Source organism: Anolis carolinensis, chromosome 5, assembly GCF_035594765.1.
Source record: "Anolis carolinensis isolate JA03-04 chromosome 5, rAnoCar3.1.pri, whole genome shotgun sequence".
Taxonomy (NCBI): Eukaryota; Metazoa; Chordata; class Lepidosauria; order Squamata; family Dactyloidae; genus Anolis; species Anolis carolinensis.
The window spans coordinates 68,934,893-68,940,892 of NC_085845.1; positions in this window are offsets into that span (position 1 = coordinate 68,934,893).

Here is a 6,000-nt window from a genome sequence, read left to right on the forward strand (position 1 = left end):
CTGCCCCGTTGATTTGTCACAGAGGCTGATGAATCAGCAGGGAAGATTTCATCAATGTGATGTGCTCACTAATCCTAAATATCTTGCTTTCAGTTGCATCTAGGCATCTAGTTTTCATAAACAACTATGACTTTCTCTCACAGTTATACTATTTCAAAGCCAATCAGTTGGAAAGCTTATCTGTCAGTCCATCTATCCACTCATCTATCCATCCAAATATCAATGCCTACAGAACATTACATCCCCAAGAGAGGATTTCTTGCCTAGGCTTCCTTCTGATACTCTCTTCTCCTGCCACCCAAATGTAGAAGCTGTCAAGTTAGCTGTCAAGGCTTTCTGAAATACTGCAAATGAGACATAAGTTTACACCTTATCTAGGTCTGCAGAACCAATTAACTTTACCTGGACTTAAGGTTATGGGTCTACGGCCTGATCTTGGGTCTCCCATGAAATGTTGAGCCAAGATGATGAAACTGAGCAATGTGAAGTAACCTTGTACCAAATCATCATACATTCTGTACATTCTGTGAGTGGGATGCTAGTTTAATAGTGTGCTGGGATTGCCAAATAGATAGATCATACTTGGGGATAAAGTTATTGCATTGTCATGGATGTTAGGGAAAAACAGATTGATTGCCAATTCAGAAGCCTTGCACTCAATGCATCATTTCACTTAGTTGAAAATATAGCTGGATAAAATCCTAGCTGCCTAAATAACCTGCTCAATAACCTTTGCCTCATTACTAGGTTGGGCTGCCAGTAAACTTGCAGAATGCTTAAAAAGAAAATATGAAGCACAGGTGTATTTATTCTCGCATAGAGCAAGATTCAATATGGCTGACCTCTAATCTCTGCTTTTTTTCACACTGTCCTTTTCAGTTATCTGTTTTCTTTCCAGCTCAGACTTTGCTAAGCCATGTGTAACAACAAGGATAGACCTTTGTCCATTTTTTACTTGCTGCATTTTATCTCCAAAAGACTTTTTAAAAAAGATAAAAAAGAATAAGGGCTGGTAAAGCTAACAACTTGAAATATTTTTAGCCTTCATGCCAAAATGAATAACACAAGGGAATATATTGAGAGTTCAAAATGGGAGGTGGGCAGGAGTTAAAAGAATTAAAGTCAAATGTGACCTAAGTCTGGGTTTCAAATGTCTCAGTTTGAAAAACAGTGGAAATTTATTGTTTAAGGGATGCTGACCTGTAGATAATGAACATTACTTTTAAGTTAGAAAGTGAACTTTAGACAGTTCTTTGTTTAAGAGTAATGATCAAAGATTTTTTCCTTAGTTCCGAGCCAAGATGTAAGCTTTTTTATTTTTTATTTTTAAAAGAAGCTAATGAGAGCTCAGAGTATTACAATAGAGGAAAGTCACTTAACCAGTACATTCTTCCAAACTTTGCTGGCTCATGGATCAGAAAAATTTTAACATTAGTTTTTCACCTTTCCTATTTATTGAAGTCATGCCCATCTATTCTTTAAAAGAATGGTAGAATGGTGACATCTTTTCTTTGCCTTTGGGTACATCTCAGCAAGATAATTCACATTTTAACTCCTCAAGAATCTTGAAATTACTTGTTTAAACTATTATTTTCTAACTTTTTCCTTTAGTGAGAAATCTGTACACGCCCAGGCTGATATTAACTGGAATCCTGCTGATAATATAGACTGATATAAACTCTTACTTCACTAATTTATGTCTTTTGATGGTTATAGTGGAAGGAAGAATTTTCCATACTCAAATCTTGTAGATGCAAGAAAGCACTCTCAAAATCAAGTCTTCATAGTACCTAGTGAGGTTTTGAAGCCATCGTCCTGCTAAAGCTGTCTATAACTTCCTTTATCTCAACTGCTATATTGTATAGAGATATTGTCCAGCCATCTCCTGCCCTCACCACACTCAGACTATTCATGAGATCATGCCCCGCTGCCTTCAAACTGGCATAGAACAGTTGCTGGTAGCAGAAACTTATGTAGATTTTGTTTTCACCAGCATGATATGGAATCTTGATTGACGAATCTTACAGGATGCTCATCAATATGCACAGTTCTAAAAAAATTACACATTTCTTCAATGTGCACAAACATGCTTCAGTCCCGAACTGTACATGGCTGAATAAATGTACATTTAAATATGAACATTCCAAAAAAGCAAATATAGAAGCAGAACAAGAATAATAGGCTTCCTACTAACATGTATCAAGTCCATTGAATTTTTGGATGGTCAATCTCTAAACGTAACAGCTTGGTTAACATGCTGGACACTATACTTGAATGCATCACTGAGCAATGTGTTCACTTAGATTACAACAGCATCTGTTAGTGAAACATATTGAATGATGGATTTCCAAATCAGAATATGACAAAAATTCATAAACTACATGTACCAAATGCAAATGTCAATTGCAGATAGGTTTATTTCAGCTTAGATCATAGACTTCTGGATGATATCGCAATGATAATTTTTTTAATATGTATCAAGGTTTGAATCAGTGTTTATGGAAACTTCTTTAATCTTAACACACTGAGATACATTGCTGAAGGAGTGGAATATTCCCATAACATCAAAACACATAAGGAAGAGTCCTTAGTAATGTTCTGTAAATGAGATATATCTCTGACAACACAGCTCTTCATCTATATCAAAACTTCTCATCATGATCTGGGGTGATATTTAGTGAGAAGTACATACAGCATTGATCCTCTATAGCCAATGTTCTGAGAAGATCCAGGAGGAAAAGCATTTGTGATAGACCTCTTCATGTTCCTCCACAACCAGGGCCGGCCCCACCATAAAGGCCATTGACGCCGCCGCCTCGGGCGCAGGTCCCGGGGGGCGCCGTCAGGCTGGGAGGGAGGCGGGGCACCGCTCTGACGGTGCCCCGCCGCCCGACCAGTGCGCCCTGGCCTTGTGGCTCCCTCTTTCGCCGCCCGGGGAGGGGAGGAGGGATCGCCTCCTCCTTCCCTCCCCGGGCGGCGAAGCCTGCTTCTTTCGCCGCCCGGGGAGGGGAGGAGGGATCGCCTCCTTCCCTCCCCGGGCGGCGAAGCCTGCTTCTTTCGCCGCCCGGGGAGGGGAGGAGGCGATCCCCCCTTCCCTCCCCGGGCGGCGAAGCCTGGTTCTTTCGCCGCCCGGGGAGGGGAGGAGGCGATCCCCCCTTCCCTCCCCGGGCGGCGAAGCCTGGTTCTTTAGCCGCCCGGGGAGGGGAGGAGGCGATCCCCCCTTCCCTCCCCGGGCGGCGAAGCCTGGTTCTTTCGCCGCCCGGGGAGGGGAGGAGGCGATCCCCCCTTCCCTCCCCGGGCGGCGAAGCCTGGTTCTTTCGCCGCCCGGGGAGGGGAGGAGGCGATCCCCCCTTCCCTCCCCGGGCGGCGAAGCCTGGTTCTTTCGCCGCCCGGGGAGGGGAGGAGGCGATCCCCCCTTCCCTCCCCGGGCGGCGAAGCCTGGTTCTTTCGCCGCCCGGGGAGGGGAGGAGGCGATCCCCTCCTCCCCTCCCCGGGCGGCGAAGCCTCCCTCTTTCCAACCCTGGCCGCGCCTCCCACGCTGCGTGGGAGGCGGGGCCAGGGCGAATAGCATGGGAGGCGGGGCCAACCCTGGCCCCGCCTTCCACCCAGCGTGCCCTGGCCCCGCCTCCCACGCAGCGCGGGAGGCGGGGCCAGGGCACGCTGGTTGGGAGGCGGGGCCAGGGCGCAGGAGGCGGGGCCGGCGGGGGGCGCTTTTCAGCGCCCCCGCTTAATATTTAAATTTATCTCCGACCGGCCCTGTCCACAACTGACTAATATCTCTTCAGATAAAGAAGGAGCATATCTAATGCTATCCATTCCAGATTGCACAACTGGAGGAAAATCATTGTGCAAGGAGTTACTGAATATTTCTTTGCACAACATTCCCAAATACATCCACCAATATAACAATATTGACTCCGTCAAAAATCACCACAATAATTCCAGAGTCTGCCTTCTCCTTTGCTGTTAGTACTTCTTGTTGGAAAAGACAGGAGATTATCTTCTTCTGTTGATGCCAGGAAAACAGCATGACAACATTCAGTTAATTATTTTCCCCTTCTTATTCATGGCTTTTCACTTGTCATATGGAAGCCATCAGTGTCAAAAGTTAAGCTCATATTTAGACCAGACAAACTGACTCCAATCTTATTTTGGACAGGACTACAATCGACCAGTTTATTATAACAACAACAAAAATCCATACATTTAAATTGGAATCACTTTCCAAGTGACATTATGCAGATGTGAGAGATTGAATTAAATATTGACAGGCCGTTAGAAAGAAAAAAGTGCAACAAAACATGTTGCAAATCAGACTGTCTGGGACATCTGAAGCAACAGATGTGATTTTGGGACTCTTGTGCATATACAGATGGTAAAAATGTAGTAAAGTTATTAACAACTGAGCCCTATAATCTGCTTCTTCTACAATAAAGTGCTAAATGTTGTGTACCCAAAATTTGACATCACTCAAAGTTTGTCAAAGTATAAAGACAATCATGTCAAGATTTGGAGGGTTTGTTTTTATTATTCCCAACAGTGGCTGTGTCTAAGAACGATACCTTGTACAAGGCTCTGATTTTGCAAGAACGAATTTTGTCAGATCAGCAAACCATGAAAACTTCCAAAATGAACAGGATAGGCAAGGGGTGAGGATAATATTGAACATGTGTTTGGATCCTACACTAACCATCAGGTCCTGATCTGCAGGTACCGTATAGTCCGCTGGCATAGTATGTTCCCATGTTGCTGTTCAGCTGGGCTTGAGCATGGAGGCCACAGTGGAGTGGATTGGGAGAAAAGCCCTTGTGTGGAATAGGCTGCTCTTCTGTTATTCAAGAAGTGCATGGGGCCTCCTCCGGATGTGTTTGTCATTCACTTAGATGGTAATGACTTGAGATTTCTCCAGGGCATGGCCTTGATCCTGCAAGGACATACAATTCCATTTTATCCAAAAGGTGGTTATAATGTGGTCTGCCATGCTGTCTCAGCAAGTGTGGTGAGATTTTGATGATCCCATGAAACTGATTTGACTAAGAGAAGGGTAAATAGAGAAATGTGGAGTGGATAAAGTTGGAGTTAATTTATTCCCCATTTCAACATAGTTTTCTGATATCCTAAGCTTGAGTAGATGACATTCACCTGTCAGGAGAAAGATCAAGTTATTCCTGAGGAAGCTACACAAGGGCTGAGGCCCGTGCTGGCCAGCCTGATGGCTGCATTTGTCCCTTGGCAGTGGCAGGTTTTGGGGAAAGAATGTAAGAGTTTGGTGTACACTTTGGCACCCTTTTGGTGAAGGGTGGCACTCTTGTACAACCTCTTTAGGTCCGACAACCTAAGTTACTGTGAAAGGGCCTGGCCATGGGAAGGACCTGTGGTTTTTCCTGTCTCTCATAAAGCCCCACAAGGATTGACTTGAGAAAGTCAAGCAGGGTTAAGCAATCCATAGCATTGGATTACCCATCAGGGACAGGTGTTTTACCAAAGGGAAGCTGAGAAGGTGGTCACAAATTGTCTCCTGGTCCTAGGTAAGTCCCAGATCAGATCTCCCCTTACTTATTGCACTCAGGTATAACTGAATTCAAAATGTTTCTAGGTCAAATGAAATGGCCCTTGTTTAATACCAAATCTCTCTGTCTGGCTCAATCTATTATGGTTGGTCATCAAATAAAAGGAACTATATCAAGACATGGAGGGTTTATCTTTCCAGTCCTTGATAGCATAATATACAACTAGGGAAACAGATGGGGTGCATTATAGTTACAAGTGCACACAATTCTAGACATGAGGCAGCTTCCTTCTGAGGGCTTTTCCACATAGCCATATAACCCAGAATATCAAGGCAGAATATCCCACAATATCTGCTTTGAACTGGGTTATCTGAGTCCACACTGCCATATACTCTGGTTCAAAGCAGATATTGTGTTTTTTCCTGCCTTGATATTCTGTTTTGTTTTTTGTTTTTTTGGCTGTGTGGAAGGGCCCTGAGATGTAAGAAGC